We start from the raw sequence: 6,000 nt of genomic DNA, 5'->3' as shown, positions 1-6,000 counted from the left end.
ATTAAACCCTTATGGTTTTATTAAATTAATTAAGTGTATAATTAAAAGAGATTTAATAAATCCATAATGATTTTGGTTAGTTAAAAGTATAATTTAAACCACCTAGTATTTTAAAAGTGTAAAATACACCCTTATACTATATATAACATTAAAAGTTTAATATTATATATGTATAACTAAAAAGTCAGTCTTACCGTTAGTAGGCCTCATTCACGAAACTAGTCTATAAGGGGTGTTTAAGGAAATTGCCTATAAAATGGCGATTGAATGGGTATCCACTCTTACCCACCGCACTCTTGACTAGTGGAGGGTTGTTAGCCGAACGGGTAGGATAGGACAGAAACCTTCCATTATAAGTATAATGAAGTACAAAGTAACTAAATGCTTTTTCAAATTCCCAAATCATAGTTACTTTAGGCAAAATGTGAAATTGTATGCTAACCCATGGAATTACCCTTCGTACCCTTGTCAAACATTAGTGGAGCGTGTGTGGTTAACCGACACACTAATTTGGGGATGACATTGGTGGCAAAGGGTGGCTCGATGCTTATCATAGATCAATGGAGCGTGTGTGGCTGACCGGCACATTGATTAGGTGATAGTAGCATTGGGTGCACCACGTGATTCGTATGGTTATTTACACCTTGTTTGTGATCCTCGGCATCCCAGTCACGAATAGTAGGGCATAATCGAGATTAAACATGCCATTGAAGAGTTCAATGAGTCTCAAAAGATCTAGGAGTTTCAATTCATTTAAAACTTAAACTTCTTTTTCGTTTTTCATGGTGGAAATTGGTAAATCGTCATTTACCTACCTTCAAATATTCTGCAACTAGATTACGGCATCCCTTTTCTAGGTTGTAGAGTATTGTGTTGGATCCTAGCTTGATGTTTCATTTGGGTGTTGCATCAAGAATTCTAATCAACTTAACTTGAATTTTCTCCTGTTTTGTAGATGTCTGAATCTTACAATGGTCTTCCCAAATCCTTTGGAACAAGCCTTCCAAATGAAGATGACGTTCCGAGATACGATCAAGGAAATGAGAGTCATGCTTCACTTCCTCCACCTCCTCCAATTATTCTCCCTGACCCACAAGTTCAAAGGCTTGAAAAGTTCAAGCTCACTCAAGACCTTTTGGCAAGTAAACACGAAGATGGGAAACCTGTGTGTGCGCACGTCTTAGAGATGAAGTCATACATTGATAGGTTAAACATGTTGGGTGTCGAGATTTCAAGTGAGTTGGCTATTGATTGGGTTCTTCAGTCACTTCCTGAATCATATAGTGAGTTCGTTAGAGAGTAGTATATGATGGACCACGACGTGACCCTAATTGATCTCACCTATTTGCTTATAGCTGCTGAATCAGCAATGATTTGGCATGCTGGTCAAGCAAATTTGTCTAGTGAATCAAACTCCCAAACTTCAATGGACACTGGCAACATTGGAAGTCCAGAAAGAACTAAGTCTGTGATTGTCCGATGTGTTGTGCCAAAGGAGTCTATTTGCTTTTATTGCCAAGAGAAGGGGCATTGGAGACGAAGCTGCCCTAATTACCTGAGAGATCTAAGAGACGGGAGAGTCAAGACGTATGGCTCTGCTTCAGGTAAAATCCATTAACTAACTCTTTTAAGTTCCTATTCTAGATTCTTAATACATGATGTGATAAGATTACATTTTGATGTTTTGTAGGATCGAAGAAAAGAAAGGAAGCTTGAGAAAAGAAGTGAGTTGAATCTGATCATGAAGAAATGGATTTCGATCGCATTACTTGAAGAATGGATTCTTGAGCTACAACTTGGAGTTAGAATAGATTGTTAACATAGTTTTTCAGTTGAATTGCATTGTAAGGACAAGTTTTTTCCGCAATAAAATAAATTTTGATTTTGTCTTATTTATTTATCCTTCCAATGAAATATATGAAAAATTGATGTTCATGTACTTCAATTATTAGCAAAATGGATTTGATTCTTAATTATGGAAATGTCAAAAGTGTACCAAATAGGGAGTCTTTCTCATCGCCCAAGTTTCAATTGGACAGAAACTTGGAATCATGGAATGTGTATTGTATGATGAATGGAAAACTTTCACATTTGGGAAACTTAGACTAATTCTTTGGCAAAGTGTCAGTTGAAAGACTAGGAGATCAAGTACACTAGGTTGTGCGTTGATCAAGTCCACTACAAGAGTGACAAAGATATTCGTCATGATTTACTAAAGTATAGTAAATGTGATTATACTTATAAGATTAAGTGTAATTATGAGATTGATTGAAAGAGTTTCAATGAATAGTAGAACGAATAAAGAAGAATCAAGTAGGCAGAAAGATAAAAGTTTCTCTCTTCTAGAAAGAAGGGAGAGTACCTTTTATTGTGTTTTATGATAAGTCTTAAAGATTAAGAACCATGTCTCAATAGATCCTCTAAGTGAGTCTTAGTGCAATTGCATGTCTAAGAAGAGGAATCAAGTATTGTAGAAATGGTTAAATCAAGAAGTCAATCATACTTCGTTCCAATATCAAGTCTTAAAGTCAAGATTGTGACATTGAGTGAAAAGTTTTAAGTAGGTTTATAACACTCATCAAATATGGAACTTGGAAAAGTTTTCTCATTCTTGTACATTTGAGATTAGTAAGTTGTGATGACTTGGATAAGACAAAGACCAACTAGGACCAACTTGTGAAGTGTTCTTGTCTTGATAATAACTGCACTGACTCTTGAATATTTGATTGTCAAGAAATGTTTCTTGACAAAGAGAATCATATATGTCAAGAGGTCAGTGGGAGTTTTAATGTTTTGAAAAAGTTTCAAGAACAAATCAAATAAACCTTATCGATCATCACTAGCGCACGAGTTGAGGTTTACAACCTATCGTGTTGACATTATTTTGATTCTGTGTCAATCCAATCGAGTTAATTATGCATGTGAGTTCTATGAATTCTCATTTGAATGCATAAAAAGCAAGGACCTTGATCAATGAAAGTACATTGATAAGAAAGGGTGAGCTGCTTAACTACTTGGATGACGTGGTGGGCAGCTGTGCTACCATAATGCAAGAAATCAAGATTAAGAAAGGTCAGTCCATATGAGTTTGAATTTGTCATAAACTTTGGTTTTAACAAATTCACATGGATAGGAACAAATACACCATTTAAATCTAAGTGTCATAAGATTTCCTCCTTCATGAAAATGATTGTGAGGAAATGCTTTCACTGAGAAAGATTTTAAGAAGATAGTGATTGTAAAATTGCATTCTCGAATTCGATCATGGTTATGGTATCCCTTTCCATAATTTGAATTGTGAGGTTTGGCAATTAGTCTTAATTGTTAAGACACACATATGAACTATCTAAGGCAAAGGTGTATAAGTTCAAGAAGCCTTGATAAAAGATTATCAAAGCACTAAGTATTAGAAACATGGACTTAAGAAATTCAATAGTTATTGTCTTTCTGAAAGTTAAGATGTTTATGAATACATGTCGAAGCTAGTGGGAGCATAAGTGTTATGTTTTATAGTAATCATCATGGTAGTGGGAGCATAAAAGTTATGATTGTATGATTATTATGGAAAGTATTGCAAGTTAGCAATATTAATTATAGAAAAACAAAGATTCAATTTGCAAAGTTGCATGGGTTGAAAAGTTGTTTTGCTATAATTAAGGGAGAGAATATTATACCCCGTTTCAAAATCTAAAGCTTAGATTAAGAAATTTTAATATTTTCAGTCAAAGGATATATTGTGTGTTCTTAAAACGATTATGATTACGGCATCCCTCTTCATAGTTCGAATTATGAGAACATGACACATAAAATATTATGGCAAAAGATTGGTAAAGTATCATATCTTTATGTAGGACATTATGCATCGTGTCCCATACTCTTCGGGTATAGGATCGATTGCAAATGCTATAGTATTTTACCATTCTAAAATTTTCCAAATGTCTAGCGCATTTAGAGGGAAAAAAGGGACTAGAATTGGTTTTGACTAAAATAATTAAACAACTATCAAAGGACAATCCAAAGTTCGACGAGGATTGGTCGCTTGTGAGTAGTTGGAAGTATAGTATTGAAAAAATATGGAAATGTTTCCATATTGGATGGACCATATCGACATCATTACAAATAGAAAAGATTCTATTAAGAATGGGTTGTCATGAGGGTAATATAGAAGCGTGTTCATATTAGGAAGTAAATATTGAAAATCTAGATTAGAAACTTTTATGCAAAAGGATGTTCAAAGGAATGTACTTTGAGTGAGAGACATCATATCTAAGGAATTGTCTTGTAACAATCTCCGATAGAAGACTTTGTAATATCATTGGCAATAGTGCAATGACATTATGAAGGGATCGTTGCATAAAGTGTTAAGATCTAGCATATTCTATAAGTAGCGAGAATTTGATATTCTTACACTTATGAAAATGGATTTGGAGTTGTGAAATGAGAATGATTGGAAATGTGTTCAATTGATCTATTTCACAAAGCATGGACCATAGGAAACACGGTGTGCATGCTTAGAGCATGGGACAATTGTTGTTGTAATTCAAGCAATGAGTTGATTATCCGAAACATTAAATGATAAATAATGAGTAATCAATATGGTGGATAAATAGAAGGGTTTTATTTACTCTCACAAGTTTGGGGCCATATAGGATTAAGTATTGTTGTTATGTTTCAATTTGCATGTTTTGACTTCCAGAATAACTAGGTTATTCAAACATCCACAGTTGGTCATACGTTGGGAGTAGGTATGAATAAAGATTGTCATGAATCTGTCTGTAGATTGTCTGAAGTGTTTAGACATGGCACAAGTTTGCTGCAGAGTTCGTGAGTGCTTTGATAAGATTAAAGTATTGGATTAAACCCACGCTCACTTGGATCACTTCACGGTTTTATCACGAGTGATTAGTGAGACGATAATATTGTATATTCTTGAAGCTGAGACGTGTGAGTTGTTATTTGTTGGTCAGTTACACATTGATAATAAGTAAACGCACCAGTAACTTGGTGTTATAAAACTTATTGTTGTGTGTGATTCGATCAGTAAATGCAAGCGAGCATTTGAGTCGAAGTTTATCCATTCCTTTTACCCAAAGTGGGATAAAAGCGATATTTTTGGGCCTCTCGATGATTTAGTGATGACACCTAAGCGTTTGGCCAAGCCGGGACTAAGTTGATGTGTTCAATTGTAGTCTGTTATCAGTCGTCATGAATCGGAAGTCGGGAAACAGTATAGAGAGAATGATTGAAATTCATGTCTTTTGTCTATACGATATCTTGAGAATGGAGGAATATATAATCCCTTATCTAGAGGACACGCTATCTGATAAGATCAGAGTTGACAGCGGCTTTTGAAAGCTACGATTGCTGATTAGGTTCTGAAGTCATACGGAAAATAGTTATTAGACTTATCCAAGTGGGAGACTGTTGGATTAGTGTCTAAGTCCATAACTATTTTGGTATGTACTTGACCCGATTATGAGCATGGTCCTTTTGGGTTGCCTTCACCATAGCAATATGTAGGATGATTTAAGGAGAGAAAGGTTTAAATATGATTTATTAATATATTATGAGAATAATATATTAAAGGAGAAATCATATTGTTTAATTAATATTAGTCAAGAATTAATTAAGAATTAATTTTATGGCTAAAAGAGATTAATTAAATATAGGGGACTGGACTGCAATTATTGGATAATTGAGTTATTGGGCTAAGGAATGCTAAAGGAATAAGGGGTGAACGAAATTATGATGGAAGCCCATCATATTTTCGTTCATAGCCTTGTCCAGAAGGTTCCATGGACTGCTTAGAGTTTAAGTTGTCCATTAGGGTTTTGACTGAAACCCTAACAGCCCACACTAATATATAAAGGACCCTTAGGCCCCAAAAACGTGGACAACTGACTTCCATTAGGGTTTCCAGCCGTTTTGGTGCCTCTTTTTCTTCTCCTCTTCATCCAAGTTGCATATGGTGTTTGTGACTCCATTAGAGGTACTACACTT

This window comes from Lactuca saligna, chromosome 8, assembly GCF_052625555.1.
Source record: "Lactuca saligna cultivar CGN05327 chromosome 8, ASM5262555v1, whole genome shotgun sequence".
NCBI lineage: Eukaryota > Viridiplantae > Streptophyta > Magnoliopsida > Asterales > Asteraceae > Lactuca > Lactuca saligna.
The sequence above is the reverse complement of the archived record's forward strand: the minus strand, read 5'-3'. Positions refer to the sequence as shown.